Consider the following 21,981-nt stretch of genomic DNA (forward strand, 5'->3'; position numbering starts at 1 on the left):
ACTTCCCTTTATAATAGCATCCTGATTGTGAAGACCTTAGACTAAATGTTATGGTCACTTTAAAATAATTTTTCCTACCTGAGGAGATACTCAGCCAGTAAAGTGCTTTCTGTGCAAGCACTGAGGACCTGAGTTTGGATCTTCAAAAACCCACAGGAAGAAAACAAAAGGCCAGGCACAGTAGCATGTTCTTGTAATTCCAAAGCTAAAGTGGTAGAGAAAAACAGACTCTCTTCCTGGGGTTTAAACAAGATAATGACTGAAACATTCAAGGCTGAACTCTGACCTCTACAGGTAGGTAGATACACACATGTGTATATAGACTTGCATACAAACATATCTACAAATCCCATACGTGGAAGCTCATAGTTGTAATCCCAGCTTGAGAGTCTGATACACGAGGTTCAGGGTGATTTCAAAGCCAGTCTATGCTACACAGTGAAACTGTCTCAAATTTAGTTCTTCTAAACATAAATATTAGTGACATAGAAACATAGTGCATCAAGTTGACAATAAAGTTTGTAGTGGTTCAAAAAGTAGTTGACTCAAAGGTACTTCCCTGTCTGGTAGGAAGGCAGAGTTGAGAAGAAGAAGTGAAGCTTAGGTAAGATAGGACAAAGCAGATGATGAGTAAACAGGATAAAATCAAAGATCAAATGTCCAATGACTCTGAAATGTCTTCACAGAGGTGGTAAAGATTTATATTTATTTAACAAATACTTTCATAAGAACTAGCAAAAGAACTCTGTGCAATGTGACAAAGTCCCAGGGACGACCATTGTGAGAGCCCAGAATACTGTGCTCTTGCTTACATTTGATCCCATGTGTTACAGGCTGGGCTCCTCGAGCGGTGTATAGTAGATGGTCATTTGGCATGTGGTCTTGGATGGAATTATGACACCTGGTTCCTTCCTCTCTCTTTTTAAGAATCATTCATTCATTCATTCATTCACATTGTAAATGCTGCCTCCCTCCTGGTACCCCCTCCTTGTAGAGCTCCTTTCTCCCAATCCCCATTCTCTCTCACCTCTGAGAGGGCAGCCCCTCTTGAATCTTCCCACCCTGGTGCATCAAGTCTCTGCAGAGTGGATGTGCATAATCCTTCCTCTGTCTTTGTCCCTTATGTTTCTCTTCACTCTCCTCACATAAAGTACCATCTCATAGATGCAAAGCCAAGGGAACTAGACATAGACTAAAATAGTTTTAAGTTGTAAGCCAAAACAGATCTTTTCTCTTTATAAGCTTAACTACTTCAATTGTTTGGTTACAGAAACTTTGGTGACCCCTGAAAAGTGATCTAACAGGAATAGGCCTGTAAGGGTGTGATACTTAGTGAACTCACCAACTTCACATACCCTGGAATCGCCTGGTAGAGAGACGCTCTGAGGGACTGTCTACATCAGTCCTGTGGGCATGTCTGTGAGGGATTGTCTTGATTGTTAATTGGTTTAGGCAGATCCAACCACTGTGGACAGCAACCCTGCTTAGGCAGGAGATCCTGAATAGCATAAAAGTAGACAAACCTAGCTAAGCACTAGACTTAACACGCATTGATTCTCCTCATGCTCGTGAATATGTTATGACTCTGCCTCAGGCTCCTGCCTTGATTTCTCTGCAATGACAGACTGTTACTTGGAATTTTTTGCCTGATAAACCTTTTGTCCTCTAACTTCTAAGAAGTTTTTTTCAGAGCATTTTATCACAGCAACAAAAATGAAATTAGGACAATAAGTTATCCTAAATGAAGATTTGAAAGAAAACCATACATTCACTAACTACCTCCTCGGGCTTCTGCACTTGGCTCTGGATACAGTTTCCTACTGCTCCACTTACCACCCTGTGTGTAACTCTGGATGCAGCCTGTTCTGTATTAAAAGTAAGAATCTTAAATTTTAATGAATGTTGCATAGCACAGATCTTAACAGCTTGCATAATTACATTGTCCACTCCTGGCTTCTGCGTTCGAGTATTAAGTCCACTGCAATTCTCCTCACACAAAGGAACTTCAGCTGATTCTAATTCTTGGGTGAAAGCCAAATATTTATGCTTTAAAGCACTCAAGCAAAAATAGGTGTGCCGCTCATTACTAAAATGTAAATTAGTGTCACTTCACAAAGTGGCAATTTCATCATTTTCCCAAATTACAGGATGCTTTTAAAGTAAATCCCAAAAGACATTACTCCAAAATGCCTATTAGCAAGACTTCCTTTAAAATTTTCAGTAAAGACACCAGACTCACTATAAGACAGTTAATACAAGTTCCTGATGAAGAATTTCAGCATCCAATTCAGATGTTTGGAAACTGGCAGTACTCTCACTGCAGACTACTCAGGTATACATACAAAGTCTCTTCAGTTCAAAACTGACACACACTTAGCATCAGCCAGTTTTTGCTTCAGTGATGCCTGAGAGCAGCCACAGCAACCAGTGCACTGAGAGACCACAACCTGATAATTTTCTAAACACCCCATATTTTCAAAGGCACGTGAGACTATCTTCTGGGTAAATGCCTCTGATTTTGAGGGAAGTATAACTAAGTGACATCGTTGAGAATGGACACTTTCTGAACACTGTAAAGTTAGTGTCAGCCTCCACCAACTAGTCTCCCAGTGTCACTGCAGAAGTACCTGGCATCACTAAGTCGAGTCACTTGACCATTCCTTCAAGATTGTTACTTCTTTCTCTGACTTTCCAGAGTGTTGGTTGGTCCCCAAGGGCTCACTCTGAGTCATCTCTGAAAATGCTGCTTCCTGCCCTGGGTGTGTGGAGTGGGGGTGGTCATTTTCTTTCCTTAGGCAGCCTAGAGACAGTGACTAATAAGTGGGGGTTCATATGCCTGGTTCTTTTTCTTATTATAGGGAAATTCCAAATATTAACACTTCCTGTAGGATCATTAAGATCTGCAAACATTCTGCAGATCAGGTTTTCACTTATACAAGTCAAAAGATACACTGCACTTATCTATTTCATGGTCTGTTTCTCAGGGAATCTAACTGTAGAAAATTGGTACCAAGGGAACACTGAAGAGATAGCTCTATGTGAGACAGTATATGTATAAGGATCTAACAACTGATGCTTTGCAAAAACAGGCCCTGTAGTACATCACAGAGGCAAGATTACCATTCTTTCAACTGGAGACTTCAAAGTTATACCAGCAGGAAAAAATTAAGCAGTGCACACAGTATCTTGAATATCTGAAAGGCTCAAGGGAAGAAATGATTGGCACTGTGAGATAGAATGACTATTGTTGGAATCTCTTGATACAAAGCAGAAAGACAGTGATTAGCTAGAAGCAAGTTCTTACTAATTAAAGAGTAATTCTAAAACTATCTATGTCACCAAACAAATAAATTCTTACTTCTTGTAGCAGACACTGGAAAAGCTAAGCACCTAGTAGAAGAATTTGTCGTTATAAAAAACAAGGCTTCAGGTAAGGTTTAAGTCCCAACTTGGGCAGGTTGGCCATCCCACCACTGGGTTCTTAGTCATGGGAGAAAACATGTGTTAATTCATTTCAGTTTCCTAGACTTGAGGGCAGCTGTAATTATAGAGACTTTAGTCTAATTTAATAACTTTCACTTAGTTATTTCCCCCGAATCCTCTAAGATACAAAAGAATTCCATGTTCCCATTCAGGGGTAGAAAACCCATTCTTGCTTGAAGGCAGCCAAGGAATCTTTATAGAGAGATATTTGTTTTCTTCTCATCAAGACTACCACAAATATTCCCTTGAGCCTGAACTCCAACAACTTGAGTAAAGTTTCAGCATAATTAGTCAACAATTCTGAGGGCCTGTTAATTGAGGCAATAGAGAACACAAAGAAGTTATTGCAAAGGGGAACTGGATTCAGTAGCTTCTCAATGAATGAAGATGGATATAAGTTTAAATAGGAAACAATTTATCTCTATATTAGCATATATTATTTAATTTATAGAAGGAAAAGGAATAATAGATGGTCAAGAACAGTCTTGGACTGGGGATATATATAGCTCAGTGGTAGAACACTTGCTTAGAATGTGTGATGCTGTAGCTTCAATCCTCAACATGAAAGGAAGAAAGGAAGGAAGGAGGGAAGGAAGAAAGCATTAATAAATAATAAGTAAATAGCTTTTCTAATAAGATTCATAGATGTTCATGCTACTGGCAAATAATTTACTCTTGGTATTGATCATATCCTACCTTTGAGCTTTCGGCTATTTGACTCCATGCTTACAAGATGTGCTTGGTTTTCTCACTCCCACAACTCCTAGAGATTGCTAATGGACAAGAGAGAATGATGATGATAGATGATACCACAGTATACTTGCTGGCTGTGCTTCAGATACACCCCTACCAGTAAGGTTTGTGTTTACAGGAGTGGAGGGGAGTGTGCTGTAGTTACTCCTGTTATGGAAAGAAAAGAACTGTGGCCAGGCATCATTGAGTACCTTTCCCGGCTCCAGAGTCTTAACAGTGATGACACCTATTTCCAGATACAAGTTAAGACCCTACAAAGCCTTAAGCTGGCATTGTCTACATATTAAAAAAGTGACTCTAAATTGCCTACTTATCCACTTTATAACCCATTAGATAATGAAGTGCAAACACAGTAATATAGCGGAAAGGCTCTTCATATTGTACAATAGATAGTATATTACTATAGCTTTAAATTTTTTAAATAATTTATTTAATATTTTTTATGTTTTATTTTTTGATATTTATTTTCATTTTAATTATGTGTGTACGTGTATTTGTGTCTGTGAGTGTGTATGCACATGTGAGTACCTACATGTGTATGTACATGCACCTGTAGGGAACAGAAAGGGTTTTAGAGCCTCTGGTGCTAGAGTTATCTGATACAGTGAGCTGCCTAATGTAGGTGTGGGGACATGAATTCAGGTTGTCAGCAAGAGCAGGAAGCACTGGCTTACCTCTCCAGCTCCAGTGCTTTTAATCTTTCTAAATTATCATACAAAGTAATAACTTCAGTATGACATTTTCATGTACATGTATCATATAACTTCATTCTTATGCACACCCTCCCAGTTCAGCACTCTTGAAGGTTTACTACAAATTAGTTCTCCAGTGAAAGCCCACTAACTCTCAGCTGTGCCATGCCTGTGGATGATCATCTGAATAAAATGTCCAGTAGCCACTAGCGGAATTCTTAATCACTGGTCTGAATGTTGGACGTGGAGGGAACACATTTGTGAAACATTTCCTGACCGAACCTTCATCTGCCAGGTATACTTTTCCTGTCCTACTTAGGAATTCCTTCCTTTGTACCAAGTGTTCATTCAGGTACTTGGCCCCTCTCTGGCCACTGCATAGGCAAGGATACAGTTGATGGCATGCTTATTGCTGATGTGCCCTAGGTCTGGTAATTTTCTGAGATACACGTAAGGCTTTGAGAGTATGGAGGCATTGGCATGTGGAGCAGAAGGAGGATTAAGAATGTGCTTTGATTTAAAAAAAAAATACATTTTTAAAAGCACAGAGAATTGTTTTGAGATGAAAAGGCTCGTATCTACATGAGGGTCAGCCAGTTCGCTGCTGTTAGGTCTGCTGTGCTTTCAAATGAGTTCTGCTGTGGCTAAGTGACCACTGCATCATTTCCCTGCTTACAAAATGACACATAAACAGAAACGGAGTCTGGCTAAACTCTGCAGCCCAGCTTTGCCTCTGAGTTCCTTATTGCCAAAAGGCAATGCATGTTTGCCACAACGCCGACATGACTAGTTTTATAGTCCACTTGACACAAGTTACAGCCACCAGAGAAAAGGAAACCTTAAAGGACAAAATGCTGTAGGCAAGCCTGTAGAGCGTTTCTTGATTGGTAATTTATTTGGGAGAGGTTAGCCCATTGGACTTCTGCACTGGTGATCCTAGGTTCTTTAAGAAAGTCGGCTGAGCAAGCCATGAAGAACAAGCCAGTAACCAACACTCTCCAGTGGCTTCCACATCATCTCCTACCTCCAGGTTCCTGCCCTGTTTGGGTTCCTGCTGTGAGTTCCCTCAATAGATTGTGATTCAGGGTGTGTAAGCCAAATAAACACTTCCTTCCCCAAGCTACTATAGTCATGTTATCATTGTAGTGCTTCTTATCAGCATCAAGGACACAAAGCGCCTGATGACACAGCCATGTTGCCTGCTGTGGTCCAGACCTGTTCACCTATGAATTTCTACAAGAAACATCATACTTTTGCAAACTGATAAATTAACATAAGGTTATTGACTTATATGCCTATTTAACTCAGTTTTGAAGAAGACAAATTGCCAGTACTTCAGGGAATTTGGTATCAGTGGTAAATTGGAGATATTTTGACAATTCTTCACAGTTTAAGAATTAAGAAATGCCTCAAGAGCAACAACAACAACAAAATTGCCTTACTGTGTAATGTGCAATTGACTGTCCTGTATCAAACAGATAAAGGATAGACTCCGCAAGGCATCGTGGACTGAGCACAAATATTTTTACATTGTCCTAAGAATAAATATATAGTTTTAAGAACTAATGTGACTGATGGTCTTTTTAATTTAAAGCTATTGACCTGCTGGGTATATTAAAGACCTTAACTCTGAATTTCCTATTGAGATAGTCTTTCAGGTAGAAACCAAGAAAGATTGCCTAGATCTCTTTTTCTAAGCAATTAAGCAATGCTCATCCATCAGATTCTGCAGACAGTTTTTCAAGGTTGTAATTGAGGTCCTATAACCTTGCCTTTATTGATGAGTACAAATCAAGCTCCGGCATTCAGATACGTAATATCTGATCACAATTTGGAGAGAAGACATTTAACAGATTCTAAAATATTGAACAGTGCTTGAGCATGGGAGCATCATAATTTACTTTATGATGTTTCACTGAAACTATACCTGAAATCTTGAGCTTCTTCCCACATGACCATAAGCTTCTGAGTAAGAATGGAGACCTTCATATGCCCAGTGCTCGTATGCTTGTCAATGCAGAATGGCTAACTAGAGGGGGATGAAGACAGATTTACAGGAGATCAAACTAGCTAAAAATCTAGATTTAAATTAAAATGATTTTAAACTTACTAGCAATATGAAGAGGTCAACACTTTAATTATTGGGCAACAGTTATTCACTGTGGCCTGCATTAGGACGGAGGGATAAGGAGTGAGAGAAAGAACAGTAGTCACCATCATCCATAAGATCAAATAATAGTTATGCAGAAAGAGATTGTTGTAAACAATATGATTATACACACATGTGCACACATGGTATAATAAACAAAACCTGAAGTGATTCATCAATTCCTACTCTATAAATGTCCATATATCAGTAGCCCTGATTCTTCTTTGTATTCTTTCTTTTAACCTGAGCTAGGTTTTTTTACCCCACTTTGCTTGGAGAGAGTGTATTTTCAACTCCTCCTAAGACCACTCCTATTGCAATATGATCTTTTGTAGCTCATTAGCACCCATTTTCATTTCCCTTTTATAGTGGGGGTGAGAACTTTTGAGAGGGGGGCCCTGTTTCCTTCTTTATGTAGAACCGAACACAACTTGCCAGGGCTTAAGTCAAAACACGAAGGCCTTGACGTCCACTCATAACTGGATGCCATTTCACTCCACAAGCATTTCCTCTGTCTGAATTGTTCTTTCTAGTGGAGAATATCATCTATTGACTATTCCTTAAAATATTAAGGTATATTTGAGCACTATTTCATTATTAATGTCAACAAGAGTTGCCATATTGTATCACATTAGAGTCATTTTAATCTACCTTGGTGACCTTTCCCCTCACCTGTACCCAGCATACAAGTATCACACTGATTTTGCAGAGACCTCATTCCTTTTAAGAATCTCACAATCTAGTGATGAGCACAGGAGAAGGCAGATACTAGCAATAAAAATCCAAAGGAAGAAACTGTTGACAAGAGACACACTAGGAAAGCCAAGTTTTTAAACCTACGTACAGGTCAGTCGTGTTAATTCCACATAGACAGGATTAGTCTAATAATGAGTTATTCACAGCTCTATAGTTAACTCAGAAAGACACCCCACCCCCCAAGTTCTGAGTGTTGGATAGAATGAGAATCCTCAGAGTCCAGAAATACTTTTCTCAGTCAAAAAGGTACAGAGATCCCCCTCAACAACCTAAGACTTACAAAAAAAAAGAGGAAATTTGAACACAGTCACTTCAGCTTGCTAGGGTCTCCACTGTATGGAGTTGGTGGTCATGTTTCACACCCATGACTTTCTACCACAGTCCCTGATAGATCTGCCACATCTACTTCCTCAGCCAACTGCTGAGTCCTCAGAACTGCCAGCACTCAGGAATATGGGAAGTGAAGGCTTTCAGCTGCTCTAGTTTCCCCTGAGTAGCACACTCATTATGAATTGCTTTTCTGGGAAAATGATAGATTTGGCATGACTACAATCTACTTCAAGGATGTGTGTGAACCCAGGTGTGAGTTCCTAGACAGAGTATTTTCCTCAGTGCTGACATCCAATCCGTACATGATAAATAACTTTCCAAAGAATCATCTTTCTATTAGCTCCCAAATGAAATAGAACTGCCACCCCCCCAAACATCCCTTATCATTAACAATGTATTATTGAACTAAAAATATCTGCTAATCAATTTCAGATACATTACAATGTAGCACTAAGGAGAAGTCTTGAGAATTTTCTATGCCATCAAACTAATATATACACACAGAGAGCTCAATATTACATATAAGATGCCAAGTTCTTTTTTTTTACATTTTTATGTATTAATTCTTTGTCTGTGTATGTGCATGATAACAGCTTAAAGAAATCAGTTCTCTTCTACTACATGCAGGATCTTTAACTTATGTTATTAGGCTTGGCAGCAGATGCCTGAACCTACTCAGCCATATAGGTAGCCCTCAGGTCTTAATTTATTAATAGTACCTTTCCTATAAATACCTATTAAATTTACCTTTCTTTTAAAGCTCCTGTTGCAAATTAGTTAGAGGCTCACCAAGTTTGAATTCCTTTTTAGTTCACAATGTTCCTCCATTAAATTTCAAATTATCTTTATCACTAATCTTGACATATATGATAATAACTTTTTGCATTTGAGTAAAAACAAGCAGGGATTCTCAGTTCATTTTGATGTGGTATTAACCTTATCTCCTGCAGACGTTTCAGTAATCTAGAAAGCCTGGCTGCTTGACAGGGTGTTTCTTCAGACTCTGAGAAATTTAAAGACTGTGTCCAGAATTTTATAATTCTAAGGGGATTTGAAATTTGTCCCACGTTTTTGTGGATTTTAATTTTTTCTGCATTTTCAATAATGTACTTCTCACTCTCATAGAAATGGCTTCAGATTCTGAACATGACAACCAGCAACATGTGTGCTGCAGATGAAGGCTCAGGCAGAGACAATAGAACTGTCCATAAGAGAATCTTAAGGCCAGCATGGTCAAGTGTCTGGGAAACAAGTATTCTGAAATGTAGACGCAAGAAAAATTTGAATGGTGCATTAAGGTTTGTCCCAGTAGCTTCTCGTTCTGAATCTTCCTAATTGGAATTCCCTACCTTTTAAGTTCAGATGAGGAATTTAGACATCCCCTTTCTCAAACTGAGTTGCCTTTTTTGTTTGTTTGTTTGTTTGTTTGTTTGTTTTTTGTTAAATTTCTTCCCAAATAAAAATACTAGTGGAAATTTTAGGTATCTGTAATCAGGACCACTGTCTTCTATTTTACAATGAACAGGTACTCTCAGAATCCCTCCCAAAAATAAAAAATAAAACAGGGTGTTGAATGACTCCCGGATGGTTTACTGTAACTGCAGCTCTTGATGGACGAACAGGGAGCTGGATGCTGAGGGAGATGCATTGTGAAATTAATAAGATGGAATTAGACTACAGGTGATATCAGCTAAAGTTAGTGTGAGAAGACTGAGATCAGAGGCAGGGCATTAAGTATGGACTCAATCAGAAAACAGTGTTACTGTAAAAATCAAACAGAAAATGAAATGTAGAGCTTTGTCTCAGAAACCCCAACCAAGCGGGGGGAACAACCACCATTACGACTTGATATGGGCCTCTAAGGTGACATGGCTCTGACCTAGACAGAGCTAAGTATGCAAGTCCTTATTACACATCCACCTGCTACCTGTCCCATGCCTATACCTCTTTGGCGTTCAGCTGGTGTGTTCAGGAGCCCTTTGCTTACTTAATGCTCCTGAAGTCAGGCGCTCCAAACAGTATGACTGGATTAAAATTGCTCTTCAGACTCTTCCTGTTCCTGAAGGCAGCTTACAGGGTTGACTTTTCCCCCATCAGCTGTTACTCTACTGCCATTGGGATTAGCTGCTCCCATACTGTAGAAAGCAATGCAGGTGCCTGTAGGGATCCCTTTCACCATGCTGAAAGCTACTCTGATTTGGCCTAAATGCTGAGGTCATGCCTATATCTTGGGATGCAGTAAAGGTTGAGTTCTACCGCTCAGTTAATTTCTTAGCATCTCCTACTCTGTGCATCAGGCTCCTCCTTCCTTTACGGCTTTTTCTTGCTAGTAACTGGTAATAATATACAATGCAAATTAAATATGAAATCAGACACATCTAGAAGCAGGCCATTGTATATAAGGATGTTAAAAAGTATGAAGACAACTGTCAATTCCAGCTGGTATTCATTGAACATTCACCATTCATCATTTTAATCACTTCTTATGAACACTTTAGGAGCAATGATCTTTATGATGTCAATACAAAACAATAAAAAAAAACCCAAATGACCAAATTTTGCATAGACACTGATTAGAAGGGGTCTGTAATGAAGTCAGACCAACTCTCGTGAAAACTATAATGAATCCCTAAAAGTTTGAACTTCAAGTCAAAACCACGGGAAAACCTAATGCTAAAATAATTGATTTGTTTATTAAATTAGACAGGTAGTTTAGAACCATGGAATTTTACAGTGGAGAAGTGTTTGGAATCCGTGATAATCTGAGCAAGTGAGGAAGAGATTAAGGGAAGAATGAAAGCAAGTCAAGAGAGCAGGCTGGGACATGCTTGTAAAGGGGGTTTCTTGGAAAACTAAATATTTTAAGCTTTATTTTATTTTTTTCCATTTTCAGTGTGTATAAGCGCACACACATGTGTGTGTGTGTGTGCATGTGTGTATGTTAGAGTTTTATTGCTATGAAGAGACAACATGACCAAGGCAAGTCTTAAAAAGGGAAACATTTAAATGGGGCTGGCTTATAGTTTCAGAGGTTTAGTCTATTATCTTCATAGTGGTAAGCATGGCAGCCTGCAGGCAGGCATAGTGCTGGAGAAGCTCAGAGATCTATGACTCGATTCCCAGGCAGCAGACTGACCCTGTGTGTGTGTGTGTGTGTGTGTGTGTGTGTGTGTGTGTGTGTGTGACAGAGACAGAGAGAGGGAGAGAGATAAAGACAGAGAGAGACAGAGAGACGGAGAATGCACTGCATTTGTGTGCATATATATGTTTTGTGTGTGGAGGTAACCTGTTTCTCTGTATTTGGAAACAATACAAATTATACAATTGTTAATTGTATAAGGGAGCTGTCCAGAAACATCTTCTTTATTCTTCCATATTAGTAAACGAGGCAGGGCTTTAAATAAAACCCAGGCTTCACATAGATGAGTAGTCAGCTTGCTCTGGGGAATCCTAGTCTCTTCCTTGAAGTCTGGAATTACAGGTAAGCATCCACATCCAGCCAGCATTTACAGAGGTTCTGTGGATCTAAACCCCTATCCTCATAATCATTCACTGAACGCTTTAACCTCTGTGCCTTGTATTTGGCTTTTGAACTTTATTTTAAATACATAGAGGTATCCATAGAAACCTTTGAGGACAATGATGTGTGTCATGACTTTTTATTTAGGACAATTAACTTGGCAGGCACATGCAGAGCAGATGCTCAAAAGAGGTCTCATTGTAGACAGGAGGACTGGGAGATTAGGGCAGTGTTCTAAGAATAAAGTGACGAGGCCATGGACCAGGGCTGGTAAGAGCAAATGAAGCATAGCGGGGAAAATACAAGTTGGTGAGGGCATGTGAGCCCTGAGGAAGAGCAGAGCCCTGAGGAAAAGGCATCTAGAGCCTCCAGAAATGAGGCAGTCATGAGGGAGAGTCATTCAGGAGAAGCTGCTGCAATCTTCTGACTTCTAACGGTATTGTCAGTAAGGAGAAGTAGGGTGGCCACTTGTGAAATTTAGGTCACCCCAGCTGGAAGAAGGTAGAAGCAGGGAATGCTTGAGTGAGGTTCAAGATGCAGTGGATGCAAGCAGAGATCAAGTGTAGTGACTCTGACTTGCCTATAACTAAGCAGAATATTTACCAGCTAATACTTGTGCCATTCTGTCCAGCAATTATCTTCCAATAACCCATCAGCACATTGTTGTATAGCTATACACACTGCTCCACCTCACAGACTACTTTCTAAGAATTGCATTTTATTTTCTTTTTTTTACATGTTTAAAGTGATCTATGTATTTTTGTGCTCTGCCAGACAACCTTCTATAAAACTGATAGGAAATATGAATTGCCTTTAGATTTCAGGTGCTTTGCCAGCTAAGGTTGCCTATTTAGCCATGAGACTGCAATGTGGTCTTTTTTGTGGGGGGTGTGGGGAGTATGTTCATGGAGTATGTACACGAGAGAGGAAGAATACACATAATACATATCTATTTCATTTTTTAGAGGCAGTTTTCTATAAATGACTCTAAAAATTGGCTAGTAAAATTCCCTGCCAGCATTTCTTACTTCTTGGTTTCATAATTCAGGCCAGACATGAACTCACTATATAACTGAGGCTGGCTTTAAAGTCTTGATCTTCCTGCCTCTACCATCCAAATGCTCGGATCATGGGCATGTACCAGCACACCAGCCTTACCATTTGTTTCTTGTCCAAAAGAAGCACTTCAACATCAATTGGAGCTGCAGAAAATGTGTTTCCACTCACAGATGCAGGGCTTTCTCCAAACTACAGCTGGCCCTTTGTATGCATAGCTTCTGTGTCTATAGACGCGACTGACTGCAGACCAAAAATATTTCAACTTTTGCCTGGAATGAATAGGCACAATTGATAACCTGTCGTTGTGCCCTAAACAATCTTGTGTGCCCACAGTTTCTGTGACATTTATATCCCATCAGATCACATCACAGAACTACATATGGTGACAGTTTGGGGGATGTGATTAGATTGTATGAAAACACAACAGCATTTTACATGAGGGGATTGAGCACATGTAGATTTTGGTGGTATTTGCTGGGTCACTGAAACCATCCTCCTTGGATACCAACTGCATGCAATTTGTTATATACATGTATTTGCCCTGTTGTTTGAAGGAAAATAGTTTGAAACTTTTAACCCAAACCAAAGTGGAAGAATACTGCTTCCTTACTCCACCAGACAAACACAGACTAGTTATACATTTTCCATTCTATTAGGGAAATCAAACTGTATCCAATCAATGCCACAGCTACCTCCTCCAATGGAGTCCATCTTATAGAGCCCAAACAATAGTGAACTTATAAAATTCCTGACCTATGCAATTAGAAGTGATCTTCTGAAGCAGATGTCCAGACAGATTCACAGATAGGAAAGGACCAAAAGAAAAACAATGCCGGAAAATTACCTAGCTAGTGAAAAGCCGAGTCAAGATTTTTATAGTATATATTGCCGTTTTCTGCTGGACTCCTGTTGATATGTGGCATTTGTCATCTAGGCTTGCCTCACTTGAAACTACTACGTAAGATTTTTCATTGATAAATAACACAATTATTTTTCAGTTTTTAAAAATTATGTGTCAGTTAATAATGGCATGGTTCAAAACACATCTGACCCGCTGCCAGCATCCCTAAGGCTCTGTCCACAGTGTTCTCTCTTGGGAACTGCCTTCACTGACCACACCTAAGTTATCAGCTTCTCTTATGCATAAAACAATAGAGCTGGGGCTGGAGAAAAGACTCCGTGTTAAGAGCACTTACTGCTCTTGCAAAGGACTCAAGTTCAGCTCCCAGGACCCACATCAGTCTGAGCACAGCTACCTACAAGTTCAGTTCCAGGGCATCTGCTGCCTTCTTAATGACTGCTCTTGCATGCATGTGGCACACCTAGAAACAAGTGGGTACATATATACATGTAAGTAAAGGTAAATAAAATTTCACACACACATACACAGTCATCTCTGTCAACACTTGCCCTCCTCTGTCTCGTGTGTGTGTGTGTGTGTGTGTGTGTGTGTGTGTGCATATATGTATGAGTGTGTGTGTGTTGCATGTGTCTGGGAAAGCTACTCATAGTGGACATTGTTTCCAGTTATGAAATATGCTAAGCAAAATATTTTCATGCAAAACACTTTTTCTCTATTACGAAAAAAAGACAGATTGTACCAGATTCTAAGATTCTAGATGCTAAGAAATACATTGTTTTACCAAGAACAGGATGGGAGCCAGCAGAGACTGACTGTGGGAAGTGGAGATGGAGATGATTTGGGACTTCAGAATTCCCAGGGGAGAGAAATCGTGTAAGAAAGCAACTCACACTGCATGATTACCTTTAAACATAAAAACCTTGACTGTGATTTATCATATTGAGTCGATCTTATAAACCAATATTTGTTTCTACAAAATATTTTTAACTCTCCGTTGAAGGAGAACAATATAAAACATGTCCTGCATGCAAGCTATAATAATTTTGGCATGCAGAGGCTAACAGGTACACCATAACTAAAATATGCAGAGGCAAGAAGTGTGTATGTTGCTTGGCTCACAGCCAGCCTTACTAGTAGAGGAAGCATCATGTCATGTATCCTCACAGTGATTTCATTTCCTCTGGGAAACTTCTGCTCTAGACGTTAGGAGATCTTCTCCTGTCCTCCTCACTGTTTTTTATGTAACACCTTTTATTATATTTATTTGTGCTGGGGTAGCTTGTGCGTACCTTGGCACAGTCCTAGAGTTCAGAGGACAACTTAAGAGAATCAGTTCTTTCCTTCTATCATGTGGGTCTCAGGGGTTAAACTAAGTCCTCAGGCTTGTTGGCAAGCACTTGTACCTGCAGAGCCAACTTCATGGTTCTCCTTCTAACTCTGTTTTAACAGTGTGGAAGCAGAGCAAACACTGCTGTGGTATTTGTTATCTCTGGCAATTCCAGCACCAGGTATTCGGTCTTCTGCAGGTTCCAAAGCTACAGGCTGAGGGGGCCATTAATAAACCCTCCTTTTAAAACAGCTGGAAAGGAATTAAAGCCTTTTTATCCAAACACAGATAACTGTGGGCCCAGAAATGATTTCTAACAATAGCAAAAGATACCAATTCAATCTTTCGGATTTGCAATTAGCACTTGAGTGATAGTGTTCTAAACGTACATGACTAAGTGAGTTGATACTGGGTAGCAGCTACAAAACAGTCAGACGATAGCTTTCGATCTGTAAAGGTATATTCTAAAAACAAATTTAGCATGCACTTTAAAATTCCCCAAATTCTCAACTCAAAAGCAAGGATCCTACATATGTAATCATCATCATGTGGTAAGGTAATCTCAAGACTTTGAATAATTTGGGGAAAGTTCTTGTGTAGTAAATGCTATATGGATGAAAGAATACACACCAGAAGCCAAAGGTGTTAAAACTAGAACACAAAACACAGAGATTCCTGGGCCTCCGAGAGCTCAGGGCGGTTGTATCTACTACAGTCACTGAGGAGGAGAAAGAAGAGGAAAGTGTAGGCACTTCCTGGGCAGATATTCAAAGACACTGACTGGCCCTAAATGAGCGAAGACATCCAAGTATTCCCTTCTCCACTGACCCTACCATCGATCACCCCCTGCCTCACATAAACATACTTAGAGTAATTTGTCTTTGCAAGAAGAACCTCCACACTTGCACCTGTCTGCAATGATCCATGGGCTTTTAAGAGACTCCTTCTGTTTGCCACATACTTCATACTAAAAGAAGAGCAGCTTTCAGAGGTGTCATAGGATCTAGGAAGAAACTGGTTGATGCAGTTAATAAGACACACACACAAAAGTGTCTCCTCTGGGCCTGTTTAACACATGCACCTCAGATTCATCTGCACACACACTGGTTTGTTCAGGTGTATAATGGTGACCTTTTATGGAAGATGTTTCAAATTTTCTTTGCTGAGTCCAACAGGAAATAACTGCTTAGAAAACAAACCTGCATCTTCGCCTCCCTCAGATCTAAGCCCATAATTCTGCTGAAATAAGTCCCAACCAAATGCCATGTAGTTTGAAAACAAACTGACTTTCTTAGTTTGGAAATACAGTTCTCGCTTCCCTATGAGATTCGAATATTCTTTATCCAATCTGGCATCAGTGTATTAGTCTGAAAAAAATAAGCATTTATACAATGCTCTGAAGTTTCTGCTGGGATGTGGGATGCCTCATGCTGTGCTTTTCACTCCCCACAGATAAACACTTTCTCCATCTTCTGTTCTTGTAATTTCAACAGATGCTTGTAGATATCCACCCTATTATAGTATATTCTACTATACCAACAAGGACTTTATAGCAGCTCATTACCTCATTTTGGTGTAAAGCCCAACTCAATACTCCAGACTGCTACCACTTGGCAAAAAAAAAAAAAAAAAAAAAAAAAAAAAAAGAGCTTGCCTTAAGTTTTACAAAAACAGAGTGATGATTTTCTGTATGGCCAAAGGTACATAACTGATTTAAATCTCATTTGGCTCTAATCTTTAGCAGCTAATTAGGAATTGAAAATCAATGTCTTAAAGCTTTAGAATAAAACTGTTACATTGACATGCAAAAAAAATCTAAAAACTATTTTATATACACAAGATGTAACTTTTCATTCATTTCTCTTCCTTCATTCTGGAAAATCTCATTTAAATGCACATGCATGCATACAATTTGTTGTCGATTTTGGCCACTTTTGTGAAAGTATTGATGAGTCAAAAATGGCAAAATTCTTTCCTTAGGAACATTTCATTTATGAACTCCAAAACACAAGCTTTTTAAAAACTCATATTTCTGCACATTCTCCACCCACCTCTTTCATGTTGTTCTCTAAAGTCCTCACGGGAAAGATGAAATTCAGCTTTGTCACTTCACCTAGGTACGACTGTTACCGGGTCTTTCTCTTTATTATACAAGTATGCTGATGACGTAATTGCAGAAGTTCCTTCTACTCATGTAGCTGAGTCTTGGAATTTTTTTTTTAAAGACTGCCTCCCTCTGTGCCATGAAACAGTTGTAAAACAGAGCCAAGCAATCTCACCTTTTGATAGTAAATCTTTGGGATCATCACCCCAAGGGACTGGTCCAGCCCTGGATAGGCAGAACCATCCCAAAGCTCAACTGACCCCAGACCTGAGGCTCAGCTGCACACGCTTAGGTGACACCAACACCAGGCTTGGCTTTTAACCCTTTCCTAGAAGCGCTCAACTTTTAAATCTCTGTTTGACTTTCATTTTCACCCATCCTCAAACCTTAGGGGACTAAAAAGAAACCCGACTTTTATCCCAACCTTGTCTGCTCCTATGCAGTAATTCCCCTGAAAGTTGACTACAAAGTAAGCAAACAGTTTTCACGCTGCATTCAAAATAAAGTAAGGGTCGAGAAGAAGATCATGATTTCCAATAAATCATAATTGATTGTGAGTGTGAGCCTAGAAAAGCAAGCTTTTACAGGGACACCCCCTATATGGTTAGAACCGCATGGTGATTCAAAAGTGCGGAGAGAAAGAACCATGGGGGTGGGAAACAGACAGAGGCTAAAATCTCATGCAGATGAAGCAGCTCGGCAAGGTAAAGAAAACATACCTGAAGGATTCTCCTTCTAAAAATGCACACAGGCCAGCTGGGTTGTTGCTCCCCTCCTTTGAGGGTAGTCGTATTTTCCTTTCAGGAATCCCCCTTGCAATTGTATTCCTGGGCTCTTTTCCTTTATTCAGCCACAGATAGTTGCAGGAGGCATAGGCAGCGTTCCTGCGCCCCGACTCAAGTGCAGCCGGGCATGCCTTTGCTCAGGAACCCGGCTTGCGCTGCTCTTATCAATTCTATCTCCCTGGGCAGCCTCCAAAGCAATTTTACAACTTAGCTGCTGGCAGGAATCTGCCTTTCACTCCTCTCCTTGCCAGATTCCTTGGGCGGCTCATTTCTCAGCCCTTTCTCTAAGAAGGCAAAATGGGATCGCTCTCCTTGTTGTTGTCCTGGCTCACCCACAATTGACAGTGCAGAGCGGCAGCCGAATGTGTGCTGGGAACTTCACACAGCAGCTGCAGCCCGGGATCCTCCGAATGCAGCAGAGACCTGAGCTCCCAGCCTCCTCCATCGGAGTCCAGGCTCCCTCTGCTGCGCCAGCTGCATAGAGCCACTCTATAAGAAGGCTCCTCAGCCCTGATCCCCAGGAGATACTCTGCAGCCAGGTGTGGTCATCACCACTTACCCACACCTCATTAGCAGGGTCACTGCTTCCTGCTGAGGAAATGAATGGATGTGGATGCCAGGTGTCCTGTATAGGGGGGGGAGGGGGGATTCGGAACAAGGATGGGGGGAGGGGGAAGGCAGGGGGAATCATAGGTGATCACCATGTGGCCAATTTTGCTACTTGCATTAGTAAAACATAATTATTAAATTACCGATGGCATTTAATAATTATTATTTCAGATGTTATTGGCTGTGTTTGGAATCATACAAAGTCCACTGCCCAATCCGACAGCAAGAGACCCTTACCAGGACCTTTTTTAGAGGGAGACAATATCCTGGCCTCCCAGGTTTGTTTGTTTGTTTGTTTGTTTGGGGTTTTTTATAAGCAGTTGTAAATATGAGAGTTGATTCCTCAATAATTAGAATTACGTACACTTATCAAAGTAGGCAATGGAGAAACACAAGGGCTCAAAGGATTTTCTTTCTCATGCAATAATGTCTTCCAGATCTGGCTGAGAATTGAATGGGGCTTGCTTTCCTTTTTTAGCTTAGCTGAGTAGAGGAGGTGGGGGGAGTAACCACTCCTACTTTCCATCAATTAAGCATTTTTTAATCCTCTAACCCTCCTGTTGAAACAAATATAAAAAGTGCTGCATCTTAAGATAGAGCCTTAGAAGCTGAAGTCTAGGATAATCTGTAGGCTTCAAGCTGCATCTGGTGTTCTGGCTTACTTATTTTGTTTCTTTTGCTTTGTAGAAAGTGAGAAGATGGGGGCTGGGGAGTTAACTCAGCCCCTCCCCATATATATAAACTGTTGGCCATAAAAGCATGGGGACCCAAGTTCAGATGCCCGGCATCTTTACACAAAGAATGTTTGCAATCTCAGTGCAGGAGAGGCAGAGACAGGAGTCCCTGAAGCTCACTGGCCAGCCAGTCTAACCAAATACCCTAGTTCCATGCTGAGTGAGAAATCTTGCCTCAAAAATAAGGTGGAGAGTGGCAGAGGAAGACACCTGTTATCAACCTCTGGTCCTCACATGCACACACATGAATACACAAATTTACCTGTACCTATATACAGATCACACACACACACGCCCACGAACGATAATTTGATGATATTTTCCAACAGGGAAACTTATTAACTAGTGGCTAAGATAGAATCCGTATAGGAAGTGTGCATCTGATTTATAAGCCATTATTCCAGCCCACATAAGGATAGGTATAGGAATATCAATTTTAGAGATGACACTCCTGTCAACATGTGAGCTGCAGCAGCAGCAAACAAACCCAGTTAAGCCCATTTAAACAATTTTGGATAAAACGTGTATAAAAAGTCCCATTCTGGGGCTGAGGAAATGGCACCCAGTAAAGGTGTTGCCTTGCAAGTTTAAGGCCCTGAGCACAGATGCCTAGAATCCACGCAGAAGGCCTGGATGGGTGGTTTAGTCTTCTAATCCCAGCAAGGGCAAGCTAGAAGGTAGAGAGACAGGAGGATACTTGGAGCTCACTGGCCAATGGGCCTAATCTCCTTGGTGAAGTTTCGGGCTACCTCAGACAAAATTCAGAAATCATCTGAGGAATGACACCCAAGGTTGTCCTCTGACTTCCACAAGCACATGCAAACAAGTACATGTACCCACCCACAGCCACACATACCCAAACACACATAAACATACACACAGATACACACCATGCATATTGTGCCTAAACTATAACAACCAGTCGATAATATTATGTGATTTGAAAACAAATGTTCCCCAATTTGACATAGTATTTATTATGCCAGGTTTGGCAGGTGGCCCTCTCTATTCCTAGCTCCTCAGCCTCACCGTTAGCTCATAGCGGCCCAGCTTCCCCGATCTGCTGCTTAAGAGACTGTCAATGGACAGGAGCAGCTGCTCAAGGTCTAATGAATCGCATAAGGGGCAAACACTGGGGCATTGTATTCTCTGCCATCAGAACTTGCCAGAGAAGCCGACAGGACAAAGCTCTGCTGCCCTCGGCTGTAAGCACTTGAGAGCAACAAGGGAAAACTGGTGAGCTCTAACAGCGCATGACAGGGCAAAACCTGACTTTTTAATGTATACTCATCCAAGCTTGACAAGGCATTGTCTTGAAGGCTGTCCTTCAGCACGAAGGAGGAAACGGTGTGTGTCCATACGACTTTTTCTTTTGTGGACAAATAACCAAACCAAAATGCTGCAGTCAAGCTGAGTAGAGAGCACTCAGCACCCAGCGTAATGCAATGGATGCGTGTCCTCAGCCAGTTGTGACACAATGCTGCTAAGTGTTTAAACTTGCAGAAGGAAGATGATGCTGACTGTGTGTGGTCTACAGAGCGTGCATGCAGGTGCCGTGAAGAGCCCCCGAAATATACAACTACACTGCAACTTTACCCCCTGACAGGATGTGGCACCAGGGTGGTGACTGTCAAGTTTTAGGGAATGGGAAGAAAGAATTAGAGGCTGCAACACACCTGGTGCATAAACCCTGATTAAGGATCATGATGCTGACCCTAGGTCAAAATGGAAATGGTTCCAATCTACACATGGCAGAAGTCCTGTATTTGGAGGACACAGGTTGGGAATAAACTATAGCATAGATGCAAAGAGTGGTGGAGCTCCATGACTTTATTGGTCTTCAGGAATACCAAACTCTCTATCAGAACTTCCTTGGCTCTCACTGAGTAGTTTCCACCTTCTGAATGTCTCCTTTAAATAACATATAACAAGGGTGAGAGGACAATGTGTTTTCTAAATCTGCAAAGTGCCTTTCAGGTCCTGGGGGAAGTTAAATTAAATACTACTGCAGGGCCGGAAGTGACTAACTGCCAGTCCCTCGCTTGCCACTTAACAGCTACATAACCCAAACTTGAGATGGTCAATACTACTTGGCTGACAGCAACTGAACTTTTGGTCCTGTTGTATTTCTTTCTATATTCCAGAACACTGTCAGGTGTTTAGTGATAGTGTCTGAGTTTTTAAAAGGACATTACCAAGTTAAAAACTTGGGTTCTTGTTAGTCCAGAAAACTGGTTGTAAAATTGGCTATAGAATAGTGGGGGGTGGTTTCCAGTTTGGGCTCTACACATCTTTCTGACATGGGTTGTATTTCTTAACCTCTCTAAGTTTAATTGTGTTCAGCTTAAAGTAAAATGGAAACAAAAATAATCACTGTTATTAATACTACTGCTAGTGTCTGTATTGAGATGATTTCTGTCAGGCGACATTGATAGCCTGTAGGAGTCTTCGACAAACACTGGCTAATCATGATCCAATGTTCCAGTCAAATCTCACTGCCCCTTCTGCTTCCTATATGTAATTATGATATAGTCAGGAGCCAATTTAATGTTTTATGTCTGAATTCAAATAAATTCATAGTAGCAAATGGAATGTTTTCTTTCACAGATCTTGTGTTTCCCACATGCTCAACACCATTGGTGAAACATTACTTAGCTTCGGTTTCCTGGGTTTGAACGTACTATAGACTCAGTTGTGTGTTCTCTTTTAGGTTATCCATGGATTTTTTTTTCAAGTACAAATTTCAGTTTGCTATGACAAAAATAAAAAAAAACTATCCTTTTTTTTTCTCATCTAGGCCAGTTATAATCAGTTCTTC

General features: G+C 40.5%; 1 protein-coding gene across 2 annotated transcripts in view; it reads right to left on the reverse strand.

Annotated features, from left to right (window-relative positions):
- Positions 1-18,207, reverse strand: part of Unc13c (unc-13 homolog C) — a 478,076-nt gene extending 459,869 nt beyond the window's left edge. For both annotated transcript variants that reach the window (XM_076937868.1, XM_076937867.1), the window contains exon 1: positions 17,755-18,207. The gene's annotated coding sequence lies outside the window, so the exon portion shown is untranslated. The remainder of the gene's footprint in view (positions 1-17,754) is intronic.
- Between the last annotated feature and the right edge of the window lie 3,774 nt (positions 18,208-21,981).

Source organism: Arvicanthis niloticus, chromosome 7 (assembly GCF_011762505.2).
Source record: "Arvicanthis niloticus isolate mArvNil1 chromosome 7, mArvNil1.pat.X, whole genome shotgun sequence".
In the NCBI taxonomy this organism is placed as follows: Eukaryota; Metazoa; Chordata; class Mammalia; order Rodentia; family Muridae; genus Arvicanthis; species Arvicanthis niloticus.